General features: G+C 42.7%; 1 pseudogene; it reads right to left on the reverse strand.

The window, feature by feature from the left end:
• Window positions 1–13,059: 13,059 nt before the first annotated feature.
• Window positions 13,060–14,042, reverse strand: LOC132654145 (vomeronasal type-1 receptor 90-like; annotated as a pseudogene).
• Between the last annotated feature and the right edge of the window lie 229 nt (window positions 14,043–14,271).

Here is a 14,271-nt window from a genome sequence, read left to right on the forward strand (position 1 = left end):
GGTCAGAAAGGGCTTAATCCATGGAGGTGGATGAATCATTAGGTCTTTCCAGACTACAATATATGGAAATTGGTCTGGGTGCCCACATTTTTGCTGAAAAACACCATTTTCCACTGCAAGGATGGTGGGAAGGTGGAAAGTTCCTTCTGGTGGCCAGCCCACATTAAAGGTGGGCCATTCTGAGCTGCAAAAAGTCATCATTTTTCCTCTCCTCACATCAACTGAAAGACCGTGAATTCTAGTCTTAACTTCTCCAAAATGTGTCAGAACCAAGTCAAGGGGTTTGGAAGTATTCTGTCCCATATCATCAGCCAGTCTTTTCATCAAGAGAACTCAGGATAACGCAAAAGAAGTAGGGAGAGCAATTTCAACAAATAGTAAATCACACATACACAAAAAAGAACCAGCCATCCCAGACAAAAAACAAACTAAAGGCAACAACCCACAACCTATACCTGGGCTCATATCTAAAATCACTAAAGCAAGAAGAGCTGTGGCTTCAAAGGCAACTGCAAGACCACAAGCAATTAATCACAAAAATACAAAAGTAACTCCTGCCACAACACCAAGAAAAAGAAAATTAATCCTACACAGAAACAAAGTAAAACCAAAAACCTGGCATTTCCTGTACTTCTCTGCCACAGAAGTGCCAGAAAGGCTATGAAAACCAGTCCTCACTCTGGTTTCCCTATCCCAAGACATCCAGGGAGGCAAAAACTTACAAGGCCAAAAATGTCTTTTTGACCCCTGAGGCCCTGGACCTCAACAGGTCTCTCTTGTCCACTTTTGGGCGCCTCTACATCACATTGAGGCTTTTCAAATCAATGAACAGAAACAAACACTTAAAGCAGGCAGACAACACAAAAGACATTTACCCATGGGGTTAAGTTCTCTGAGTTGGGAGTCCTAGAGGTCCTGAGGCACCTTGGACCAGACCCCAAATGTAATGCCAGGTTCAGGAGATCCTCAGAGCCCTTAGGAGACAACTCAATACAATACCAAGAGAGCTTTATTATGAGAGCAATTAAACTCTAGACCGAGTCTCACTGATTCAGCAGTAGAGAAGTGGGACCTTGAGCCCTGAGTGAGCAAGGTTTTTTAGGGAAAGTCTGTGATCAGGGAGTTTTCATGACAGCAAACAGGGAAGCATATGTTTCTATGACAGCAAACGGGGGGCATATGCCTTGATGTTACAGGATTAGGTAAAAGTTAGATGGGTGAGGTGACCTTTTCTGAATCACAATTACCTAAGGTATATGTCTCTCTGAGGCACAATTGCCTAAGACATATGATCACAATGGCTATTCTTTTAATCTATATCTGAAACATTGGGGAGAATTTTCCCACCAGATTATCAACCAATTTCCCTTGATTATTGCCAGGGAGATTGTCTCTAATTTCTATGAAGTATTTATTCTATGATATTTCCTAGAGATGGTGCTGGGAGAGTTAACTTTGTTTTCTGCCGGGTGCACATTTTGTGATATTTCCTGGTACCTGAATTCAGATCCCAGTCAAGATGGCTCTTTATTTTAAAATGGAGTTATTCTCAGGCTAACTTTACCCAGGCTAACTTAAACTCTTCACTATGACTTTCTAGGTGGTGTTTATTATGAAGTTAAACTTTGAAACTCAGTATAAATCACACATAAAAGTCACCCAGCTGAAGGGAAATTTTAATCTAGCAACATGGCTACTCTGGCAGGAGATCACATGTGAAGACCTAGTTCTGTGCGATCTGGCTGAAATACAGACACACTCTTAGTACACACTCTTTTTTTTAAACTTTTATTAATTACACTTTATTCACTTTGTATCCCCCCATGAACCCCACCCTCCTCTCCTCCTAATTCCACCTTCTCTCCCCCTTTTTCATGCATGCACCTCCTCAAATCCACTGATAGAGGAGGTCCTCCTCTCCTTCCTTCTGATCTTAATTTATCAGATCTCATCAGGAGTGGCTGCATTGTCATCTTCTCTGGCCTGGTAAGGAGAAGGTGATCAAAGAGCAGGCCAATCAGTTCATGTCAGAGACAGTCCCTCTAATGATTATTATGGAACCCACTTGGACACTGAACTGCCATGGGCTACATCTGTGCAGTTGTTCTAGTTTATCTCCTTGCATGGTACTTGGTTGGAGTATGAGTATCTGGAAAGACCCCTCTGTTCAAATTCTCTGGTTCTGTTGCTCTCCTTGTGGAGCTCCTGTCCTCTCCAGATCTTACTATTTTCTACTTCTGTCATAAGATTCCATGCTCTCTGCCCAACAGTTAGCCATAAGTCTTAGCATCTGCTTTGATAGTCTGCAGGGCAGAGCCTTTCATAGGCCCTCTGTGGCAAACTCCTAACTTGTTTCCTATTTTCTTCTTCTTCTGATGCCCATCCTCTTTGCCTTTTAGGATGGGGATTGAGCATTTTAGTCAGAATCCTCCCTCCTGATTAGCTTCTTTATATGTACAGATTTTAGTAGGTTTATCCTACATTATATGTCAATATAAATGAGTATATACCCTGTGTGTCTTTCTGCTTCTGGGACAAATAATTCAGGATTATCCTTTCCAGTTCCCACGATTTAACTGCAAATTTCATAATTTCCTTATTTTTCATTGCTGAGTAATATTCCATTGTGTAGATGTACCACAATTTCGGTATCCATTCTTCAGTTGAGGGACATCTGGGTTGTTTCCAGCTTCTGGCTGTTACAAATAAAGGTGCTAAAATCATGATTGAACATATGTTCTTATTGTGTACTTGATTTTGGATATATGCCTAGGAGTGCTATGGCTGGATATGAGGAAGCGCTATTTCTGTTTGTCTGATAAAGCACCAGATGGATTTCCAGAGTGGTTGTACAAGTCTACATTCCCACCAGCAGTCGAGGAGGTTTGCCTTTCTTCTGAATGCTCCAGAATGTGTTTTCACTTGAGTTTTTAATCATGGCCATTCTGATAGATGTAATTTGAAATCTCAGGGTCATTTTGATTTGCATTCTGCTGATGGGTAATGAGGTTGAGCATTTCTATAAGAGTTTCTCTGCCATTCAATATTCCTCTACAGAGAATTCTGTTTAGCTCTGTTCCCCATTCTTTAATTGGATTACTTGGTTTGTTGCTTTTCAGCTTCTTTAGTTCTTTATATATACTGGATATTAGCCATCTGTCAGGAAAAGAGTTGGTGAAGATTCTTTCCCAATCTGTAGGCAGTCATTTTGTTTTGATGACAGTGTCCTTTGCTTTACAGAAGCTTTTCAGTTTCATGAGGTCCCATTTATTGATTGTTGCTCTCAGAGCCCATGTTGTTGGCGTTCTGTTCGGGAAATTGTCTCCTCTATTAATGAGTTCTAGGGTCCTCCCCACTTTTTCTTCTAACCGATTTAATGTGTCTCATTTCATGTTGAGGTTTTTGATCCACTAGGACTTTAATTTTGTGCTGGGTGATAAGTATTGATTTATTTGCATTTTTCTACATGTAAACATCCATTTAGACCAGCACCATTTGTTGAATATGCTATCTTTTTTCCATTGTATGTATTTGAAATCTTTGTCAAAGATCAGTTGTCCATAAGGGTCTGGGATTATTTCTGAGTCTTCAGTTTTGTTCCCTTGATCCACCATTGTGTTTCTATGCCAGTACCATGCAGTTTTTCTAACTGTTGCTCTATAGTACAGATTGAGATCAGGGATGGACATGCCTCCAGAAGATCTTTCATTGTAGAGGACTGTTTTAGCAATTCTGCGTTCCTTGTTATTCCATATGAAGTTGAGAATTTTTCTTTCAAGGTCTGTAAAGAATTGTGTTGGTAATTTGATGGGAATTGCATTGAATCTGTAGATGGCTTTTGGAAAGATGGCCATTTTTACTATGCTAATCCTGCCAAGCCATGAGCTTGGGAGATCTTTCCATTTTCTGATGTCTTCATCTAATTCTTTCTTCAGAGACATGAAATTTTTTCATACAGATCTTTGACTTGCTTGGTTAGGGTTACACCAAGGTACTTTATGTCATTTGTGGCTATAGTGAAGGGTGTTGTTTCCATAATTTCTTTCTCAGCCCTTTTGTCTTTTGTATACAAGAGGGCTACTGATTTTTTTGAGTTAATTTTGTATATGGCCACTTTGCTGAAGGTGTTTATCAGCTGTAGGAGTTCCCTGGTAGAATTTCAGGGGTCACTCAGGTATACTATCATATCATCTGCAAATAGTGATACTTTCACTTCTTCTTTTCCAATTTGTATTCCCTTGATCTCCTTCAACTGTCTTATTGCTCTATCAAGAACTTCCAAAACTATGTTAAAGAGATATGGAGAGAGTCGACAGCCTTGCCTTGTCCCTGATTTCAGTGGGATTGCTTTAAGTTTCTCTCTGTTTAGCTTGATGTTGGCTCTAGGCTTGCTGTATATTGCCTTTACTAGGTTTAGATATGTGCCTTGTATCTCTGATTCTCTCCAGTACTTTAAATATGAATGGATGTTGAATTTTGTCAAATGACTTTTAAGCATCTAAAGAGGTTATATGGATCTCTTTTTTCTTTCAGTTTGTTATTTTGGTCTATCACATTGATGGATTTCCGTATATTGGACCACCCCTGCATACCTGGGATGAAGCCTACTTGGTCATAGTGGATGATATCTTTGATGTGTTCTTGTATTCAGTTTGCAAGTATCTTGTTGAGTATTTTTGCATCAATGTTCATAATGGAGATTGGCCTGAAATTCTCTCTTTTTTCGGGGGTCTTTGTGAGGTTTAGGTACCAAGGTGACTGTGGCTTCATAGAATGAGTTGGGTAGTGTTCTTTCTGTTTCTATTTTGTGGAACAGTTTGAAGAGAACTGGAGTTAACTCTTCTTTGAAGGTATGGTAGAATTTTTGCTGAAACCATCTGGTCCTGGGCTTTTTTTTTGGATGAGAAACTCTCAATGACAGCTTCTATATCCTTGGTATATATGGGACTAATTAATTGACTTACCTGGTCTTGATTAAGCTTTGGTAATTGGAATTGATCAAGAAAATTATCCATTACATTTAGATTTTCAAATTTTTTGGCATATACCCTTTTGAAGTATATAAGTCCTAATGACTGTTTGGATTTCCACAGTGTCTATAGTTATGTTCTCCTTTTCATTTCTGACTTTATTGATTTGGATGGTGTCTCTCTGCCTTTTAGTTAGCTTGGCTAAGGGTTTGTCGATCTTGTTGATTTTCACAAAGAACTAGCTCTTGATTCCATTGATTCTTGGAATTGTTTTATTTGTTTCTAATTGATTGATTTCAGCCCTGAGTTTGATTATTTCCAGCCGTCTACTCCTTTTTGGTGTGTCTACTTCTTCCTTTTCTATGATTTGTAGGTGAGACATTAAGTTCTTTGAATGAGTTGTCTTGAATTTCTTCTTGAAGGCACTTAGTCCTACGAATTTCCTCTCAGCACTCCTTTCATTGTGTCGCATAAGTGTTGATATGTTGTGCCTTCATTTTCATTGAATTCTAGGAAGACTTTAATTTCTTTCTTTGTTTCTTCCCTGACCCAGCTGTCATTGAGTATCAAGTTGTTCAGTTTCCATGTGAATATAGGCTTTTTACTATTTCTGTTGTTGTTGATGTCCAGCTTTATTCCATGGTGATCAGACAGGATACAAGGGATTATTTCAATCTTCTTGTATCTGTTGAGGCTTGCTTTGTGACCACCTATATGGTCTATTTTGGAGAAGGTTCCATGAGGTGCTGAGAAGAAGGTAAATATTTTGTGTTTTGGTTTAAGGTTCTGTAAGTGTCTGTTAGGTCCATTTGATTCATGACCTCTGTTAGAGACATTGTTTCTTTGTTTCATTTCTGTTTTCTTGACCTATCCTTTGTTGAGAGTGGGGTGTTGAAGTCTCCCACTATTAATGTGTGGAGATCTATGTGTAGTTTAAGTTTTATCAATGTATCTTTTACAAATATGGGTACCCTTGTCTTAGGGGCATAGATATTCAGGATTGTGATGTCTTCTTGGTGGAATTTTCCCTTGATGAGTATGAAGTGTCCTTCCCCATCTCTTTTGATTAATTTTGGAAGAAAGTATATTTTATCAGATATTAGAATGGCTACTCCTGCTTGCTTCTTGGGTCCATTTACTTGGAAATCAGTCTTCCAGCCCTTTACCCTCAGGTAATGTCTATCTTTGTGACTTAGGTGTCTTTCTTGTATGCAACAGGTTGCTGAGTCTTGTTAGTGCATCCATTCTGTTAGTCTGTGTCTTATTATTGGAGAATTGAGTCCATTGATGTTGAGAGAAATTAATGACCAGTGGCTGTTAGATCCTTTGATTTTGATTTTGGCTGTGGTCATATGTTTGTGTGCTTGGTTGCTTTTCGTTTAACTGTAGTGAGGTTAATTATTTCCTGTCTTTTCTTGAAAATAGGTAGGTTTCTTGAATTGTATTTTTCCTTCTAGTGTCTTCTGTAATTCTGGATTTGTGTGTAGGTATTGTTGAAAATTGTATTTGTCATTGAATATCTTGTTTTCTCCATCTATGAGAGTATTGCTGGTTATAGTAGCCTGGGCTCACATCTGTGTTCTCTTAGGTCTGGCATGATATCTGTCCAGGCCCTTCTGGCTTTCATAGTCTCAGCTGAGAAGTCAGGTGTGATTCTGATGGGTTTGCCATTATATGTTACTTGGCATTTTCCCCTTGCAGCTTTTAATATTTATTCTTTCTTCGGTATACAAACTGTTTTAATTGTTATGTGGCGGAAGGACATTTTTTTCTGGTCTAATTTATTAGTTGTTCTGTAGGCCTCTTGTATTCTTATTGGCCTCTCCTTTAAGTTGGTCAAATTGCTTCAATGATTTTGTTGATAATATTTTCTGGGCCTTTGAGAAAGGAATCTTCTTTTTCCTAGATTCCCATTATTCTTAGGTTTTGTCTTTTTATGTTGTCTTGAATTTCTTGGACGGTGTGTGTCAGAAATTTTTCAGATTTAACATTATCTTTGACAGATACATTGATTTCTTCCATTGTATCTTCTACACCTGAGATTCTTTCTTCCATCTCTTGTAGTCTGTTGGTTATGCTTACCTCTGTAGTTTCTATTCTCTTCCCTAATTTCTTTCTGTCCATAATTTCCTCCATTTTTGTTTTCTTTAATTTTTTCTGTTCTATCTTCAGATCTTGAGCCATTTTGTTGATTTCCTTCATGTATCTGACTGTGTATTTTCCTGTTTTTCCTTCAACTCATTCAGCTGTTTGTTTGAACAATCCTCTGTTCCTTTTATTTCTTTCAGTGATTTAAGTATTTCCTCTCTAAAGTCCACAAACTGTTTGGCTGCAACTTCCTGTATTGCTTTATGCATGGCCATAATCTGTTTGAGTTTATCTTCCTCCAGGTCTTTACACATTTTTTTCTTTGTGTTATCTTCTTCATGAGCATAGATGTTAAGTCATCTTCTTGAATTTCAATTAAACTTGGGTGTACAGGCCTCTTGCCCCTGGATAACTTGGTTCTGGAGATGTCATATTGCTCTGTCTTTTGTTCATTGAGCTTTTACGCTGGCCTCTACCCATTGGGATATCTTCGCTGTTGGGAGTTAGTTTCTGGTGGTTCCTGGAATCCTGTGGTGGAAAGAATCCCCTTAGCAAGAAGATGGATTTTCCTGAAGGAATCTCCTCAACATTTTGGGTATGGTCACTGTATGGCTAGTGTTTTTCAGGAGGTGCCACAGTTCACCTCAGGCGTAGAGACCTGAGTGTTAACTGTGGTCCTTGTTAGTCAAGGGGGTTCTCCTCTCTCCCGAAGTCCTAGAGACAGCTGCCCTGCTTCTGGGTTTCTTGCTGTAAATTTAGTGAGCTGCTGCTGTAACCTGTGTGTCCTGTGGTTTGGTCAGTTGTGTGAGGGATAACTGGTTCTCCCTTGGAGCAGTATCTGGGGGTTGATCTCAGGGATTCCAGGCTTCTATAGGTCTGAGGTTGAGTCTCTTTGTCCCAGTACGCAAGTGGTAATCTGTGGCAGGTGAGTACTGCTCTCCTGGTAGCAACAGGCTACCTGGTGCACAGCAGGTCAGTGGGTTGGGCTGGTCTGTGGGACCTTTTCCAGGGATATACTCGGTGGTCTAAATCTGACCCCATTTGCTTCATTCCCTGTGAGGATTTCTCCCGACAGGGACTCCCAGTCTCTGTTGCCCTGAGTCGCCCAGCTCTGTCTATGACACAGAGCTGGGCGTGCAGCCAGACTCTGTGCTCGTGGCTGCAGCCCAGGTCAGAGCTAGTTTAGAGCTGGGGGGGGGGGGCACACCTGCCATTCTCAAAAAACATTTCCAGGGAAAGACTGGGTGACCTGTGACCAGCCCTATTTCCTTCCTTCCCTGTGGGTTTTTCTACCGACTGGGGCTCCCAGTCTCTGGTGTTATGGTGCCCACCATTCAGCCTGGGAAGGTGATCAGGACATGCAGGAGTGTGACTCTGGTCTAGAGACCTAGTGCCTGCATGACCTGGGATCTCTTTCGGTTCTGGCTGGGTGACCTGAGATTGGACCCGACTGATTCACATGCTGTGGGGGTTTCCTCTTACCTGGGAAACACAATCACTGTTGTTTTAGGGCTCAGAGTACAGTCTCTTGGTCGCTGTACAGAAAATGCTGTCCTGCTCCTCAGAAGCAGTGTTCTCCTGGCACTGCCATCTTGGGATATCTTAGTTCTTCCTAGTACACACTCTGAATCCATCTGGCTGGAATTCAGACCCACCCTTCGTACACCCCTTTAATCCTAAACAATGAAGCCTGTCTGGTCCTCCTGCTGATTCCTGCTCATACCACACGGTGGCAACAGAGAGCAGCATACACTTGGGAGAGCACAGGGAGAAACTTGAGCACCTGAAAGGGAAGTGCTGAATGCAGTTTCCAGAAGAGACATGAATTTTCTGGACGTTTTACAACCTCTAGTCTCTGCTCCTGTCTCCATCAGAGAGGCCTGTAGTCACTCTTCCTCAACTCCTGTGATTTCCCTGACACTGCCCCGTGGGGTAGTGTATCTCTTCACCCATTCATTTACCCAACTCAGGGCTCCCAGCAGTTCTAGGTATTTCAGGAATATCCACCTCTCCCCCGCAATATGTGTTTTCCGACAATCACACCCACCACCAAATACAAGTGGGAAACGACAACCTATCCAGGGGACCTGAAAACAAGAAGAGCCTTGAACACGATTTTGTAGATAAGGATTGCCCCATGAGGCAGCAGTGGATCACACAACCTCACTTTGCAGAGGCACAGGCGGCCCTAACTGTGGCAGCACAAGACAGCACCTCAGCCTTCACAGCCACCTAAATAAGTTAGAGCCATGTCCTTCTGGTTTGAGCAGGAGAATAGAAGCGAATAACTTTGCCAAGACCACAGAGATAATTGATGTTGGGGCCTAGATTGAGACCCAGAGGGCAGATCCAGTGAGCCCAGGGAAGTTTCCGGGCATGGCTATTGTTACCCTGGGACTGTTAATGCTGCCCTGGGACTGAGGTGGCCTTTTCTTCTGCTTCCTGCAGGTGGCGACAAAGCATAAAGCCCACTATTCTGACCTGGTGATAGCTTGGATTGCTTGAAGATCTAACACTCACTTGGTCATAGTGGGGGAGCAGGAAGGGAGGTGGGAAATGCCTCCTTCCTGGACCCATACAGAAGTTGCAAATGGGAGACTAGCCTGGACTAGCACCAATCTGCCAACCTTAAGTCTGCAGTCAGTCTGATCTCAGGAGGTACTGGATCTTAGGGTGGATCAGATTCAGTTTCTCCCTCAGAACTCGCATCCTGGAAGTTAGTAGCTGCAGAGGACACCCAGTAAGTTCACACATGCACGGCCACAACGCACACAGACATGTTATAGCTGGTGTCAGCACAAGTTGTTTGACTGAGTTCCCTTCTGCTCAGAACATCCAGGGAGAGTCCAGTAAGTTCTATGAAGGAACGGTCTCCCCCCTTTCCCAGCCTCCTTCAAGAATTTACAAGAACCCAGAGCAGTAAAACTTGTTACAAGCAGTGATTTTTAACAGCTCAAAGCCCATTGCCACAGGGAAAGGGGGCCAGACCCTTTCACTCTCCCCAGTTCACTTGTTCACCACAACCTGATACATTTTCTCCCTATTCCAGCATCCCCCTGCAGGGATCCTGGGAGCCTGAGCTGAGGTGTGTGTGTGTGGAGGAAGGAGAGAGGAAAGGGGAGCTGTGGCTGCAGTGGCCTTGCACACCCATGTGGGCTCCTGCTGTACTGGTTGGTCCAGTGCACAGATCACCTGTGGGACGCCCAGAGGAACTCTATCCACCCCACCCCAAGGGGAACAAGGAGGGATTTTGTGAGGGGCACATGCCATCTTTGTGGTCAACTCTTGGTCAAGGTTGTCTTTGCCTGGTTCATCCTTCATGGTTGCACCTTCTCCCTCTTCCTGCTTTATTCTTTAGAAGCCAGTCACCATGCCTGCCCACCACCATAAATGGAAGGCCCAAGCTTTCAAGCTTCAAGCCCCTGAGAGGCATCACCTATGCACAACCATTAAATTCTTCCTCAGGAAGATTTCCTCTTCTCCCTCACTTACTGTGTGCGGTCATTCTGTCTGTCCCTGTGGAGTGACATGTTCATTCTGTACTGCCAGTTCAGCCTGCTGTTGATGCTCACTCTCCAGTGCTGGCTGTTCAGGGGTCCCTCATCCTCACTCTCCAGTCCTTGGTTGCCCCTGTGTTATCTGGGGGCATTTCCTTCCTGGTAAAAGACAGCCAGGCACCTATGTATCTATCTTTTCAGTTCCCTGAATCAGAGAGTTCTGCAAAGAGTTAGGCTCCTTATACTGGCATTTAAATTTTCTTTGAGTGTGATGAGTGTGGCATAGTTACACATTTGTGTGGGTTAGTACATATGTATGTATGTACATGTACAAGTGTGTATATGTGGAGGCCAGAAATGATTGTTAACTGTCTTCCTCTGTCATCACCCACCTTATTTATACATTTCATCATCGGTGTGTGTGTGTGTGTGTGTGTGTGTGTGTGTGTGTGTGTGTGTAAGGACTTGTATGTGGAGGTAAAAGGTTAAGCTCAGGTGTCAGATCTTATATTTCACTCTCTGTGGGACAGGATCTTTGCAAGGAACCATTTAGTTGGCCTGGCCTGGCTGACTTGAGCGGCATTGGGTTTCTTAAGTTAGAGTTCATGGCTCCTGGGACACTAAGCGCCTTCCATTCCTGAGAGACTGACACAGTCCAGCAGGCAGCTAAAGTGTTGGGCAGTTTTGTCTTTCTCTGATGCAGGATATTTGATCCTATTGTGAGAGTGCAAAATCTTTCTTGTTTGGTGCGGCTCAGCCCTCACACACCCTTTAATCCAAGAGCTTTCTGTACACAGGATTAAGTAAAGTTAACCCCAGGTCAAGAGGTGGAGGAAGAAACCAGCTGACAGGAAGTTAACAGGAAAGATTGGCATTGAGTTGAAGGGAATTCAAGACAGTGTGGAGAAGAAGGTGCTTCCTTCTTGGACATGAGCTGAGTAGGAAGATCAGCTGAGCAGGAAGGTCTATCTCTGCCTCTCTGAGCTAGCAAGCTTTCACCCCAGCATCTGGATCCTAAGTCTTTATCGGTAATAATTGAATGCTTGGGATTTTGTTTTTAGTAACAACAACATTTCTCTGCATGTTTTTTAGTAGTCAATGAAACATGGAAACTCTACAGGACAATTACTCTTAGACATAAACCTTGTGTACCCTCTAGTGCTTGCAAATGTCAGTGTATCCTGGCAACTACCACTGTGTTGATCCTGGCAATGGCCATTATATCTGTTTCTGACAAAGGTATGAAAAGTCTGATTGCTCTTCATAAAATTGTCACAACCTCAACCTTGCTGCGATCCCTCCTACCAGCCTGGTTTAATTCCTTGAAGCCATATTAAGCAATCTTGATCTCATAAGTAATTAGGTCGCATTTGTTGTTCTCTGCTGTGTATTTCTGGTTAGTTGCCCTGCAAGATTCTAGGAATTCTCCTATCTCTACTTCAATCTCAACATAGGAGCACTGAGTACAGACAGGTACTACCCTGTCTGGCTTTATGTGGCTTCTCTGCACTCAAGCTAAGGTCTTCATGCTTGCAAGGTAAATGAACCTAATCAATCTGAACCTTATCAGTCTGGCTGTGGTATGTGGTCATTGAGCTCTATGGTCTTACTTGTCTCTGCCCCCTCAGTGATGTGGGATACAAAAACTCACACCCTGCATGGCTTTTACAGCTGTTGAAGATTCAAATTCAGTCTTTATGCTTGTGCAGAAAGCACTGTTACCTCACCTCTACCCAGCCAAGACCCCCTCTACCCCTCCAGCCTGTCATTTGGTTTCAGAAGATTACTGTGTTTTCTTCTTGTTCTGAATGGTCATTCTACACCAATTAAGAATTCTCCACTGTGCCATTCCTCAACCCCTGGCAAACACCATTGCATTTTCCTTTCTTGAAAAATTACAGTACAGTACTCTCAGTTCCACCCCTAGATGTACAGAAGCTTGTCATTCTGTGACTGACAAGTCACGGGAAGTATGTATTCCTCTGTGGTGGACCTACACCTACAGGTGGCTTTCCTTCCTGTTTAAGCTGAGTAATAGTCCATGATATATAAAGGCCACCTGTGGTTGGTACATTCATCTGCTTACGGACAGAGAGTTATTTCCATCGTGACTGTGGTTAAGTGCTGTTACCATAAACAAGCAAGCATCTGAGACTTTGAATCAATTATTTTTCCATAACTATGAAAGAACTGTTGATGAATGATATGCGATTTTGTGATAATGCATCCATATTTAATTAGGTAAAATACAAAGTGTTAAGGTGATTGGCTTATTAAAAAGTGCTATACAGTTTAGGTTATTGAAAGGTGCACAGAGCACCCTAATCTGTGATGTGTAAGAGGTGTTCCTTGCTGACCCCAAGCAGAAATTCACATGAAGACATTTGGCTCAAATATCTACAGGTGCTATAACACACATTTCAATGGAAGCAGTTTGACAAAGCAGGAGTCATTTGTTCACTTATCTGGAGGAGCATGAACACTAGCCTGGGATTCACCATCTGTCAGCGAGCATCTGTCAGGTGGCTCCTTAAGTGAACTCGTCCTTCCCTCACTAGTAAAGCATTTGCTGTCCTCCCCACCAAGGATTGTAAGAAGACAACAATTCGTTTCTCAGTGCCAATGAACAGCAAGGGGCTGACGGTGGCATAGCCATTGGATACCATCATGTGGATACTGTGGTGGATTGGGGCACTGTCCTGCATCAGTCTTGAGGCAAATATGATGCAGTCCAAACAGTACATCAGGACAAAGAAGTTCATGAGCAGCAGGATGGTCCTGGTGGCTCTTTGCACTGGGGACAGTTTTGCAGAAAGGCTGGTTCTGTGAAGGTGCTGAGCCTGTTTCTTGTGTCTGCACAAGAGAACCACCATGTACCCGCTGGAAAGGGCCATGAAACCTAGAAAGGACACATCTCGAAATATCCTCAGTATGGAAAATAAGGGTCTGCTGCTATACCCCATAGGTAAAATAATGCAAGATTCTGTGACAAATATGAGACCATGTGAGGTGACATTGTACTCAGCAACATAGGAGAAGGAGAACTGAGCACCACAGGACATGTAGAAGGCCCATAGCACAGGAAAGGGGGACAGGCTCTGCTGTGGGGATTTAGGTTTGAACTTTGCCAGACAGGAGCTTCTGGGGCTGAGGATGATGGCCTGAAGGATGCTCAGCAGGCAGGTGGCACAAAGAGAGAGGCCTCTCAAAAGTCTGTGCAAGTGGAGCAGGGAGTTACACTTGATGTCATTCCACATATTCTGAGATGCAAGAATGTCAGCAGCTGAGAACCCAATGACTGTTAGCATCCCAAGGTGGATGAGGGCCAAGACTGATGAGAGGGTCAATGATCCGGAGCCTGCGTTCAAGAAGGAACTCAAAAAGGTAGAAGAGGAAGAGGATAATGTTGAAGGAGATCCCAATGCCTACTTCAGAGAAAAATATATAATGTGTCAACAACTCCATAAAGGGTCTTGATTCTTCTCATTGTAAGAGACAAGGAACTAGAGTAAACATCTGAGAAGAAAGGCAAGAGAAATTATTCACCACAAACAGTAACAGCAACATTGGTACCAAACACTATTGCCTTTAGGAATATTGGTGGACCCAGCCCAATACACCCTCAGTACTCAAGTTTTCCTGAGGTCCAAACCCCCTCATTGTCAGTCATGGCTGGATTATGTACCTATTGGTGGGCTCCCTTGCTGCTTCAAGTT

This window comes from Meriones unguiculatus, chromosome 5, assembly GCF_030254825.1.
Source record: "Meriones unguiculatus strain TT.TT164.6M chromosome 5, Bangor_MerUng_6.1, whole genome shotgun sequence".
Lineage (NCBI taxonomy): Eukaryota > Metazoa > Chordata > Mammalia > Rodentia > Muridae > Meriones > Meriones unguiculatus.